This window comes from Cupressus sempervirens, chromosome 11 (genome assembly GCF_028749045.1).
Source record: "Cupressus sempervirens isolate cs-2001-9-10 chromosome 11, ASM2874904v1, whole genome shotgun sequence".
NCBI lineage: Eukaryota > Viridiplantae > Streptophyta > Pinopsida > Cupressales > Cupressaceae > Cupressus > Cupressus sempervirens.
This window is the reverse complement of record NC_143128.1, coordinates 462,503,385-462,517,970: the sequence shown is the minus strand read 5'-3', so window position 1 is coordinate 462,517,970 and position 14,586 is coordinate 462,503,385. Positions and strand designations below refer to the sequence as shown.

The 14,586-nt window shown below is 35.0% G+C and overlaps 1 pseudogene; it reads right to left on the bottom strand.

Moving 5' to 3' along the window:
• LOC149530387 (uncharacterized) overlaps positions 1-2,561 on the bottom strand; it is a 161,742-nt pseudogene extending 159,181 nt beyond the window's left edge.
• Positions 2,562-14,586: the final 12,025 nt, after the last annotated feature.

Sequence of the window (14,586 nt, the reverse complement as noted above, 5' to 3'; positions counted from 1 at the left end):
CCTGGCCTCTCGAACTGAAGCTTCACCCCCCAAAATCGTGTCATCCACAAATTGCTGATGAGTGAAAGTGGATGGACTCGAAGAAGGCTTCAAACCCACTAAACACCTGTCCCTGATCTTCTTCTGGATGAGTCTGCCAAGGCATTCCACCATGATAACAAACAGGACCGGAGAGATGGGGTCTCCTTGCCTTAGATCCCTAGAGGGGGAGAAGAAAGGAGAGGGGTGGTCATTGACCAGAATCGACAAAGAGGGTGAAGACACAAGCTGGGAGATGAGCTTGCAAAACTGATCATCGAGGCCAAAGGCACAAAGAACAGCAAAGAGGAACTTCTAGTCAACCCTGTCCTAAGCTTTTGATAGGTCCAGCTTAAGAAGGAAGCCTTCCTTTTTGCCTATCTCAAGATAGTGGATAACCTCATGAACCGAAACAATTGAATAAAGGATCTGCCTACCTGGGACAAAGCCGGTTTGCTGAGGAGAGATAATTAGAGGGAGAACTTTGAGGAGCTTGGAAGTGAGAACCTTGGAAATGATCTTATATAAGGAATTGTAGAGGCTAGTGGGCCTGAATTTATCCAGAGAATCAGCACCTGAGATTTTAGGGATGAGGACCAGAAAGGTAGCATTAAGTTCTTTAAGCAAATTACTAGCTCCAAAGAACTCCTGAATCACTTTAACCACATCCTTTTTCACTACATTCCAAAAGATCTGAAAGAAGAAAGTTGGGAAACCATCCAGGCCAGGAGCTTTATCCCCTAGGAGAGAGAAGAGGGCCTGATGGATTTCCTCCAAGGAGGGGATTGCCTTTAGCATGGATTTGTGGTGAACTTGAAGAATGGGGGGAATGGTCGCCAGGATTTCCTCTTGTTCAGACCTAGAGAGGGAAGGATCAACTAAGAGGAGAAATGAGAAGTAGCAGATAGCTTCCTTCTCAATTTCATCCTCTTTGGTAACCTAAACCTAGCCCTTAACAATGTTGGTTATTCTATTATTAGCCTAGTGCTTAAGGGTGGTCAGGTGAAAAAATTTGGTGTTGCAATCTCCTTCCTTCAACTAGCTGACTCTTGATCTCTGTTTCCAAAAAATTTATTCCTTAGATATGATGTTGTGTAGATCTGAAAGGATGGCCTTTTCTTGTTGGCTATTATGAGCATTGTATCCTGAATGCTGGATTTCATCCTAAATAGAAGAGAGCTGATCAGATATCTCATCTTTCTCTTGGAAGATGTGGGTCAGTTCTATTCCATGATTTGATGTTTCTTTTCACATTTTTTAGCTTCTGGGAAACTCTATACATTGCAGTGCCTTCAACCTCAATGCTCCACCAATGGGAAATATTACCTTCCAGTGCAGGGTGTGAGAGCCACATTTTCTCAAAGCAGAAAGGGAAGGCCTTGTTGTTGGAAAGGGGGGAGGCAGAAAGAGAAATCGGGGAATGATCAAAGCCCACCCTAGGGAGGAGGGATAATCTAAAAGAGTGGGAGAGGAGCCATTCGGGGGATATGAGGGCTCTATAAAGATGAACCTGAATGCTATCACCCCCAATTCTTCTATTAGACCAAGTAAAGCTGCCAACTTGAAGGTCCAAATCCAGGAAGGCAAGATTCTAAATGAACGAAGCTAGGTTGCGTTTACTATCCTGATCTAGGGCATGACCCCCCCTTTTGTCTGCATCAGATAGAGGTGAGTTGAAGTCCCCCATTATAATCCCTTTATTCAAGTTACAATTAGATAAGATGCCAAAGAGCTTGGTCCAGAAGTAGTTCCTTTCTTTCTTGGTATTGGGGTCGTATAGGTTAAGGATTAGCCAAGATTCATTGCTTTGGATGTGAAAAACCTTACAAAGAAGAGCATTAGTAGAGTTGTAAAGAGTAGTTAACTTGAAAGCTTTGGTGTTATACAAGGTTAGGACACCACTTGAAGCTCCATCTGAATCAGAAGCTTCACAGCAAAAAGTTTTACTGAAAGATATCCTTCTTACTAGGTCCCTTTTCATCTTAGTTTCCTATAACATCAGAAAGTCAGGTCTTTGGTCTCTAATCATATTTCTAATGAGTTCCTGTTTGTGAGCCCCATTAAGGCCCCTTATGTTCCATGAGATAAATTTCATTTCTTACTTCCTGAGAAATCCTTGATGGACCTCTGGCTTCCATCTACCAGGTTCCTTCTTGTTTCTTCTTGCAAAATTTGATTTAAGTTCTTTCTTCCTACTCCCTTGGGGGGTGACCCAATATCAGCTTTAACCCTAATTCTTGTTGAAGTAGGAGATAGGGGTGGAAAGTTTTCTTCTGGTTCTTCTTTTTCTTCTTGAACATGCACTAATTATCAAGGCTATCCATCGCACTGTTATCTAACCTATCTTCCCATAGGGCGATCTGTGTTGGATCAGTGGTCTTAATGAGGAGATTAAGCTTGGCCTCAATTCCTATAGGGGTAGAAGAATCTCCTCCCTTGCCAGTGATGACCCTCGGAGAAGCCAGAGTGTCCTCAATGGGAAGATACTTAGCTTGGCTATCCTTTTCCTGGGTCAGGGATTCCCATTCCAGGCGATTCAGCATTGTAGCTCCCAAAAGAGGGATTTCCTCCACTATGGGAGAAGACAACACTATAGTTTCCAGAGGGAGATTATGCTCCACAACGGGACCCGTGGATAAGGAGGGGGAGCTTACCTGCACCTTTGGGCCCTCCAATAGGTCTGAGATTGTCTTTTCCAAGATAGGGCCCTGTTCAAAGGGGGGGGGGGACTAGCATTCTCCTTGGGGGGATCCTTCTAAATAGTGTCCTTCGCTACTATGACTTTTAGGCTAACAACCTTTCTCCCCTGCGCTTCAAAAATTTTGCGCCTCCAGAGCAGCTTCATCTTTCCCTTACCAGAAGGGCAAGTAGCTAGTTTCATGGTATGATCAGGTATGATTGGTTTTGTGATCTTCTTCTATTCCTCATTAGGGCACTGGTGGGCCTTATGACCAGCCTTCAGGCATAGGAAGCATGCAAAGGCGATCATTTCATAGATGATTTTCTGGTTACATGCACTCCAAGTTTGGAGTGAAGTTCAACGAACTTAGGCATGTCTGTTCCATCTCTCACCCCAATGCAGATGTGTGCAAAATTGAGGTGATGCTTGGAAGCAGTAATCAGATTCGTTGAGAGGAGTTCCCCAAAGGTCCGAGCTATACCCCCAAAGACATCCTCATTCTAGTATTCAAGTGGCAGTTCTGGCAGTATTACCCACACAGGAGCTTGGGTGAAAAAAGAATCACTCAAGCTCATGCCAGATGACCATTTCTGGAGCACAAGGGAAGAACGACCCATGGCCCATTTCCCTTCACTTAGAATGCTAGCAAGGTCTTTCAAGCAAGTAAAATCGAAAGACATAAAGCCCTTCACCATAGTCATGACCAAGACCTGGCCCTTGAGAGCCCATTTTTGTTTAATGAGCTACCTAACTTCGTCAATGCTCGGTCTAGGACCCAAAAATTTCCCAACCAAAGTAGAAGCCATATTTTGAATATTGTGGTCCACAATCTCATCTGGGATGGCTATCACACAAGAACCTATCATAGAATTTTGAATAGTTTTAACAGGCGGGAAAGAGGACTTACCAGAAGGTTTAACCCCGAAAAGTGAGGACCATTTTGTAGTTCCTTGCACATTTGTTTTGGAAACCAAAGGAGACTTGGCTACTTCCTTGATTAGGATAGGTGGACCCCCAACCGCGCTTTTCGACCTGTCCCTAGTGCCAAGAGTAGCCAAACAACCTCCATCTTGTTGTCCGTGCTCTAGTCCAGGGAGCCGAAATAGGCCATCCAAGGAACTCCCGCTCTTGCATGAATTCAAATTTTGAAAAAACCCACTCCCTCTGTTCCTGTCGCTATTGCTTCCCATGATTTCTCAAAAGTGGTTTTATCAAATATATTGTTGTTGCTACAACTTCTCCCCAAAATTTAGTTAGAAGTCCCTTTTCTTTCATCGTGCTCCTTGCCATCTTAATGATGCTTTTATTTTTTCTTTCAATGACCCCATTTTTTTGTAGTACATCTAGTTGTAAGATCCTTCTTGATGTTATTTTTCTCAAAAAAAAATTACAAAATAATTGGAGGTAAACTCCCCCTTCTTTCTAAGGCAAAACAATGCAACAGTAACTTGTGAGCCTCTCATGTGGGAGGTCTTGGGTTCGAATCTACCTTTGCTTAACATATAATGATAATTAATTTCAACAAATAATAATAATTAATCTAGGCTTTGGCCATTTACCAATCACAAAAAAAAAACTCCCCCCTCTTTCTAACCTTAGGAATTTGACATAATGTCCACTTTCTTTTTTAGCTTGGGCTTTGAACTCTAAAAACTTATCAAATGCATCATATTTACTTTTCAAAAAATACACCCATGTCCTATAGCTGAAATCATCTATAAATGTCATAAAATAAGTACTCTCCCTAATAGAAATGGTTTACATAGGGCTGTAATGTCCCCACTAATAGGGTTAGTTAGGGACAAGTAATACCTGTAAAATTAATGTTAAAATCACAATAATAAAAAGACTAACTATATTATTCTACCCTTTAAGTTATCCATAATCTTAAGGACATCTCTAGATTGGGCTTCTTAGCTCATAGCTACCTCACCATCATCCCAGAAGCACACCCCTTGAGATTCTTCCTGGATGGGAATCCTCTATCGAAGGCCAACGACATATGCATATGTTTGACAACATCAAAATATTTTGGCACATCGATTATCAACCATGGTGGGCAATGGAGATCTTAATAGCTCCATGCTCCATGCTTCGATATCAATTCTTGGCCATGGCGGACAATGTAGATATTAATATCTCACATGATCCATGCTTCAAGTTCACATTGATTCTTGACCATGGTGGATAATGGAGATCTTAATATTCACATGCTCCATACTTTGAGTATGATTAATATCCATGGTGTTAACCACATGAGCTAACACAATATTATCCACAAGTATGGTTTATTAATATAAATAAATTCATAAACATAATTAAACAACTATAGTTCATAAATATACCTTTCTTACCTTCTTCTTTTCCAAGAGTCACACCCTTTCATAGTACAAATCCTTTGGAAAGTCACAACACTTCATAGTTATAATACTTTCAAAAAGCAATAACACTTCATAACTAAAATTCTTTGAAAAAGTCCTACTACTTTATAATCATAATATTTTTGAAGAGACACAACTATTCATAATTATGACCTTTTCAAAGGTTCACATCCTTTCAATATTAGTAACACCTTTTCAAAAAGTCACTTCCTTATTTTCTCCATATTACTTTCCTCTTCCATTATTCCTTTTTGAACTCCTCTCTTCTCCTCCTTTTCTCTACTCTCTAAAATAAACTCTCCTCCCTTTTATATTTTAATTTTAAGGAGTCATGTCTACTTGTTAAACATCTCTTGAATTTTCATTAAAGATTTAGTTAATTTATATTATTCTATGTTATATTATTTATTTACTTACTTATATGTATTTATTTTATTTATTATTAAATTCTATTTAGAAAGTTAACATACTTTCTACAATATTGTCTATTGTATTTAATTGTATTTCTTTCTTTACTCATTAATTTTTTATAATTTTACAATTATTTAAAATATCATACTAAATATTATTTTATTAATAATATAGATTAAATAATTATTATTTCCTAGTTTTATATTTTAGTATTAGTTTTAATATAATTTAATTATCATTATTTATTTAATAACATCTTATTATCTAATTATTATTAAAATTCTATGTTAAAATGGGGATATGACCTTGTAATGTCCTCAGTAATAAGGTTAGTTAGGGACAAGTAATAGTTGTAAAATAAATGTTAGGATCACAATAATAATAAAACTAACTATATTATTGATGCAGGAGCATCCAGAGGTATAAGGGCAATCCCGTGTCACCCAAAAAAATGTACTTAGACTTAGTTTCTATTTCATGTGTTTTCATTTCTCGATACCCATTTGAGTCAAATAAAGGTTCCAACTCTCACAGTTCCACTATTAATGTTCTAGGATAGAGTATTTGAACACCTTGGGACATGTGTAAAAGCCACAAAAATAGGAGTATGTAATTGAGCCATCATTTTGGTGAGCTAGAAGGTGTAAATTAGTTCAAAGATTGTAATTGTAATTTAGAGCATTCGAGAAAAAGAATCAGGTTGAAAGGCCCCATGGTTTGAAAGTTATTGCAATTTTTTGATTTTTGGAGACCTCCTAAGAATGCTTCAAAGTTAGGTTAGGGGAATTAAATGACCTTGAAAAGGGCCAAAAAATGGGGGATGAGTGAAGCTTGTCCATAAGGCTATAGAGTGCTTCAAGAGCTTTTCAAAAATGTAAACGGTTCGTTAATCGAAGCTACAGTTCAAAAGTTATGCCTCCCGAAAGTTTGATTACAATTTTTGGATTCTTTTGACTTTGTGCCAACTCCTAATGCAACTTCTAGAGCCTTCTATTTGGTTGGTGGATGCCAACTAGCACTTTCTAGAATGTATTCCTAATTCTTAACCCTCTGGGGTCTATTTAAGAATATTTCTGGCATTATAAAAGGCAGTTCGGAGTGGAGTTTGAGAGAAGGCACTGGGAGAAGAATTTATCCCCAGATTTATGATATTGTAAGCCCTTACGACATGTTTTGAAGTATATTTTCTCTGTACTGAATGGATTAGCATATTTACACAGTGAATAAAATTTTCCCTTTCTTGTTGTGTCCATTCTGTGCTTGGGTTGTGTCGCCATCAATTATTCTACCCTCTAAGTTAACTCCAATCTTAAGGACATCTCTAGATCAGGCTTCTTAGCTCATATCTACCTTGTTGTCATCTCGAGAGCACACCCCTTAAGACTCTTCTTGGATGAGCATCCTCTATCCAAGGCCAATGACATATTCATATGTTTGACAACATCAAAATATTCTAGCACATTGATAATCGACCATAGCAGACAATGGAGATCTTAATATCTCTATGCTCCATGCTTTGATATCAATTCTCAGCCATGGCGAACAATGTAGATCTTAATATCTCACATGCTTCATGCTTCAAGTTCACATTGATTCTCAACCATGGCAAACAATGGAGATCTTAATATTTCCATGCTCCATGATTCGAGTCTCATTGATATCCATGGTATTAACCCCATGAGCTAACAAAATACTATCCACAATTATGATTCATAAATATAAATAAATACATAAACATAATTAAACAAATATAATCCATAAACATACCTTTTTTACCTTCTTCTTTTCTATCATGCCCAATATCCTACAAGTCAAAACACAACTAATTGTTTTTGAAACATGAGAGAAAACTGAAGATAAGATACATAACCTATCCTTAAACTTGGAGGTGATGAAGTAAGATGATGGAATGAAGTTTGTTTTACTTGGAATTTGGATTTCAAGTTCCCTATGAGGTGGTCACCTAGTTACTAGTTACTGAATGCAAAACTAAATTAAGGTGTTATGGTTATGAGCCCTTAATTTTTTGCACCCAATAAGAGACACTCTGATGTGCAAATAAAATTCAAATTTGTGTCAATGTAGTAGTAAAAGATCTAAGGATTGCAACGAGAAGATGTTTTATCAATTAATCATTTTATTTCCATTAATATTAAGATTATCTTTATATTAATATTTTATTATTATTATTATTATTATTATTATTTTATAATCACCTATACATTTTGTTCTATATATACATCTTTTATTTTAATTGTTAGCATTATTATTATTTAATATTAAATTTAAATTACTGTATTTGCAAATAACGTTCAATTAATTATCTGATTAGAACTATCATCTAATCTTATACTATCTTACTATGAACACATATCTTCGTCTACCATGGCTAATAATAATAAAAAGCAATTAATTAACTAACATAAACAATTTTGAAGATAAATTTCCTATCTATCTATCTTACCTATGCTACCCCTTACAACTATTATGCTAAAGCAGTTTTACATGACACTCCCCAAACTAATTCTCCTAAAACTATTCTAGACTTAACATCTTTTAAATTTACTTAACATAAAACTATTTTATATTTTTTTTGGCACCCATTGGCAAAATTCCAAACTAACTTTTCCATGCTCAATAATATAAATAAATTTTTAAAAAAAAAATTCAAACTTAAAAAAAAACTAATTCTAACCTACCCCTAAGATCCCCCTCCACTTAACTTATTCACTCCTAAATGAAAACAATAAAATTTCTATCTGTCCCATGCAAATTTCTATGGAGGAAGAGTCATGTGCCCCAACTCTTATCCATGTGAGTGGATAGATTCCCATCATGATTATCTATGTGGTTGCATCAAATCTCAAATAGGTAAACATTAATTGCATATTCCTTTTCCATGTTCAACTCCTAAATTCCTTACCATGTGTATGTCTCTCTCTCAACTAGGTGTGGGTGGTTGGAAGACTTCAACATTCACCTTTTTCCATGCCCAAAAATCTAGGCACCTAGGAAGGAATTTAGTCATGTCAGGTCATGACATTATTAGAATCTTTTTAAACACTCAAGTCAACTCACTCTCTTACATGGCCACCTAGAGGGACCATCTACTCCCCTTTTTTACTTGGGATTTATTTTTGGATGGAATGAGGTATGATACACTTAGGTAAGAGGAAATGGCTAGGACATAAAAGTATATTTCCTTATTTATTAAGTTAGGTCAAGTAGGACTATAATAGATTTCTTTTCTTTTCTTGCTATATGTGTGTGTGTGTGTGTGTGTGTGTGCGTGTGTGTGTGCGTGTGTGTGTGTGCGTGTGTGTGTGTGTGTGTGTGTGTGTGTGTGTGTGTGTGTGTGTGTGTGTGTGTGTGTGTGTGTGTGTGTGTGTGTGTGTGTGTGTGTGTGTGTGTGTATAGGGTCTTATCATGAATCAAGGATTTCATTACTCAAGTATAACACCTTATTAATGAGAAAAGGTTTTGGGAAAGATTTATTTATAACTTATCAATATCAAGATATTATTATTTTATTGGCCTGTATTGAGTGAGACCTTTTTTTGGTTCGCTCATACATTTTCCAGAAACTAAATATTCATCTACAACCACTTTGTTTCTAGGTTGTGTTTATTGCCTTATTTGCTTCACAAATTCTCTATGGTTACTTATAAATGAATTTTTATAATTTGAATATTATATTATGAATTTCAAGCTCATTCCATATAGTGAAATCTATGATTGAAATATGACAAATGCCTTAAAACTATGAAATTAAATTGTAAGATACTTTTGCATTAGACACAATACAATCCTTTACTTGTAACTTCATGAAATTCTATTATTCCAATTTTATTGTGAAGTATTAATCTTGTCTACGAATTCATTATCAATTAGCAACAAATTCTACACTTGATATGATCCAAGAGTAAGCACAAATGCATCTAATTTATTCTTATGAGACTTGAGGAAATAAGGATAACAAAATGATGATCTCCTATTCATCCTTCTAATTTCTACCATGAAACTTTATTCTTTTCTTCAACATGTTCATATCCAAGAAAATGAAACTACAATTACAATTCAACATAATTTTCTTTCAAAGTTCTTTCATTTCTTCCATACTACATTCTTTCCATACATGAACATAGGGTGGTGAAGGCATTATTCTAAAAAAGATACATAATAGAAATATCTTTTCTCACTACATAGATGACTCACAATCTCTCTATTGAAAAATGGAATAGAACAAGAGAACACTCTCACAACATAATATAATCACATAACAAGATGGAGTTTATTTCTCCATTCCAACACAATACAATAGCATCTTCTCTCCTATGCAATGAGTAGACCACATGAAACTCCAAGCTTCCAAGATCATCAAGTAAAAACCTACAAAAGAGAGACAAACATGGGGAACTATGGAGGCTCGCCTCCCAACCTAGGCCTGAAGGAGGCCACCCACCAAGCTTGGGGAAATAAGGCACAAATGGTTGCACACCTTCACATTCACATACGCTACAAACTATAACAATACAGTTCAACACAACACACTACAACACATCCCAAGGCTTGCACATAGATTCAACAATAGAATCAATATATGGGGTAAAGGTGGGCTCTCTCCATGAGGATAATTCCAAATCCATGAATCTCATAAAAAACCACATATTCCCATAAATAACATGCCCTTCAAGACTTATCACCATCTTCCCCTTTCATACACCTTCTTATACCTCCCATGTATGCAAGAAATCATGAAATCCATACTCTATTGAAACACATCCACATAATCTCCACACATGAGAGAGTTTGTCAACTACATTAGTGAGCTCAACTAAACCCTTCACCCAAGCATCTCTTCCCTCCCAAGGGTGAGTGATACTTCACACCCATTTTACACAAACAATCAACATGAACAAACAATATTCAAGCAAATAAATTTCATAAAACTTCTCACATTCAACACACATACAACAAGATTCTTTACAAAAAAATCACATCTACACATAAAAAATCTATAATGCAATGAAGATACACCATATCAACCCTACAATGAAATGAAGGAACACCATATCGAATCTTTAGTTCAATGAAGAAACACCATGGATCATGGATACCAACCTCACTCTAAGAAATGGCAATGAAATTTGTTGTTGAGCTCCTTATCCTCTTCCCCCAAACTCTAAAGGTCTCTAAAGTTAGACAGTGGGCAAGTGAGTTTCTAATTTGGCCATTCCTCTATATAAGACTCCCATCTTTGGATTCAATAAAAAAATGCATTATTTTTGGGGTCTCCTAGGTCTTCTAGGCACCCTAGTGGTCACCATTAGCCCCCTAACTTAAAGTATTATCATGGGTAGGGTTTATTTTCATCACAATTTCACCTTAGAGCTACTTTTGACCCTCACAATGCTAGGTAAAGTCCAATTTCAAATTTGCTATGGTGGTAACCTTTGTTTCCCTTACTAAGTCAAGGCAATAATTCTAATTCTTAATTAAGGAATTTAACTTGAGATAAGGTGGCTACATGATCCATTTTCAGAGAACATGCCATTTTCACATAACGAGTACAAGTGTCAAGTGACACACAAAATTCACTATACATTACACATGACATGTTCTGAATCTACTCATGAAATACATACTACAAGCATACATCTCATGTTTAAAAAATAAACACATCACAATGAGGTTTACAAATCTTCTAAAGATTCACCTTGGTAGTGTCATATTAACATGTGTTTATACATTATTTCCCCATTATATTTCCATGGTTCCTTTCTTGCACACTAAACTCAAGCATGAGTAGTCCAATGAAAAATCACATATAAAATACATATGAAAGTAAAGGTACATAATAATTTTATTATTCCACCATGCACATATAACACTTTCCATAACTAACTTCCTATTCTCCATCATTTACAAGTAAATATTTAATCATTAATCCTAAAAACACTGCATATTACTATGTTTCCTAACAAGATCAAATTAAGCATTTGAATCACATCATAATTCCATTTCTTATCATAATAGTGAAATATTGAATAAATATCTATTAATTCATCGACTAAGCCAATTAAGTCCTAATACATACCATAATGAAAGATCACAAGGTAAATATCATCAGATAAGTAGCAAAATTTATTGTCCATCAAGTCACAAAATATATGCCAAGATATCTAGTCCTAAATAACAAAATAGAAATAAAGTATCTATGCTATGATGGGTTAGGGTAAGGCCTCACATTTTTTAAGAGTCACAACCTTTGATAATACAAATCCTTTGGAAAGTCACAACACTTCATAGTTATAATCCTTTGGAAAAGTCACAACACTTCATTACTAAAATCCTTTGAAAAAATTTCAATACTTTATAATCACAATATTTTTGAAGAGTCACAACTATTCATAATTATGACCCTTTCAAAGGTTCACATCCTTTCAATATCATTCACACCTTTTCAAAAAGTCACTTCCTTATTTTCCTCATGATATTACTTTCCTCTCCCATTTTTCTTTTTTGAATTCCTCTCTTCTCCTCTTCCTTTTTTTCCTCTCTCTAAAATAAACTCTCCTCCCTTTTATATCTTAATTTTAAGGAATCATGTCTAATTGTTAAATCTCTCTTGACTTCTCATTAGATTTAGTTAATTTATATTATTCTATGTTATAATATTTATTTAATTATTTATGTTTATTATTATTTATTATGAAATTTTATTTAAAAAATTAACATACTTTCTACAATATTTTCTCTTGTATCTAATTTTCTTTTGACCACACCATTTTTTTTTAGAGTATGTCTAGTTCTAAGATCCTTCTTGATGTTATTTTCTTGCAAAAAATTACAAAATAATTGGAGCTATACTCCCCCCTATTTCTGACCTTAGGAATTTGACATAATGTCCACTTACTTTTTTAGCTTGGGCTTTAAACTCTAAAAATTTATCAAATGCATCATATTTACTTTTCAAAAAATATACCCATGTCCTATAGCTGAAATCATCTATAAATATAATAAAATAAGTACTCTCCCCAATAGAAGTGGTTTGCATAGGGCTAACTAAATCAATATACACTAGCTCTTATGGTTCCCTTGCCCTTGTAGAATTACTAGAATTGAAGGGAAGCCTATGTCACTTAACCAAAATACAAGCTTCACACTTGCTACATGACTTTACAATCTTTAGCAAACCATATACCATTATTTTCTTAGACAATAAATTCAAACCAACATGACCAAGATGTCCATACTTGAGATCTCATAGCTTGGAGGGGTCTTCAATCACACTCTTTAGAAAAAATTGTTAGTGTACTATGTACATGCATTCTTGGGAGCTACAACAATAGTTTGAGAAGAGAAACATATTTGCATCCTTAAAGGAAACATCTGGTTTGTCATTTGAACTGCTGTAAATATTTTCTTACTCCCATATTTCTCATGAATGACATAATTTTCATTTTCCATCTATACTTTGTAACCATTTTGTATGAGTTGTATAACACTCATCAAATTGTGCTTCATACCTGGTGCAAAATAACTATTTTGTATCTCCTTCTTATTACCTTACTTTGTGCAGATCATGATAGATCCCTTGTCCACAATAGGAATGGTTTGATTGTTTCCCATTCTAATCTTAGAATTGAAAGTTTTGTCAATAAATAAAAATAAAATTTCATTACCACTCACATAGTTCCTAAATTGTTATCCAAATATCACACCTCGGAGATACCTTCTTCACCAATTTTGCACATGATGAAGGTTGTAGGATTATTTGCTTCACCCATATTCACATTAGCCACATTTGTAGTTTTCTCAATTTTTTTTCTAACCTTCACTTGCATAAAGCACAAATTTGTTGCAATAATAACACTCCATATTTCTCTTATTAGAGCTATAATTTTTCTTTCCTCCTCTAGAGATATTAAGAGTCACTTGCTTCCTCTTGGTTGCCTGCTCATCCTGAGCTTTCTCCTCTAGTATTTCTTTGCCAACATTACTATGACCTCTACCTCTAGAGCCTTGTCCAGAATTATTTCTTCCTCTCTCCTTGCCTCTTGCATTGATTTTAGCTTTAAAATATTTCTCTTGGGAAGATGTTTTTGATCTATTAATCGAGTGCTCATGGGTTTGGATAATACCCATAAGCTCATCCATAGACAACATGGTGATGTATTTTTCCTCTTCAATGGTAATCACAAGATTATCATACTTTTGGGGAAGACTTCTTAAAAATTTATTCACTATAATTTCTTCCTCACATTCTTCTCTATTTGAATTCAACTAATTTATCAAACAAGAGATACTTGACCTAAAATTTGAAATAGACTCATTATCTTTCATTAGAAAATTCTCAAACTCTCTTCAAATTATCTATAGGTTTACCACATAGACTTTATCAGTCTATTTAGAATATATTTCAAGTATATCTCATGTTTCTTTTGAATAGTTGGCTTCTTCTATTTTGAAAAAAATCATCTCTATCATGGCTGCCTCAATCAAGCTTAATGTTATTGCATCTTACCTCCTTGACTCCTTCATCTTTTGATTATTTGTGTGGGCACAATATTATGTCAAGTCCATCACATCATTGAATACACTGATCACAAACTCCCACAAATCATTTTCAACCATAATGGTTTAATAGGTAGAAAAATAAATTCCCAAATTCTCCCTATGTATTTTAGTTTTGTCCATTAAAGGACTATAGTTGTTGCTAACTCTTTTCTTTATCTCCAGCCATCTCCTGCACAAAAAAAATTCAATACTTAGAATAAAAAATGACCAAATTCTCAAGGATTTAGGGCAAAATAGCTCGGATACCATGTCAAGAATATAAAATCCCCAATATGAGAGTGCAAGAATAGTCAATAGAGATTGCTTCTTTGTTTTACCCATCACAAAATACACAAAAGAATAAGGGGAATGGAGACACCAAAAATAAACAAATAGTAGTTGGATATATGCAAGATTATATTCATTGATTTCTTTTTATTAAGTTTAAAAAAAAAAACTTATAAATTCAAAAACTTCAAACTACAAAATTGGAAATAAAACTAATAACTACTACTGTTGATTATAAACTAAACTTGT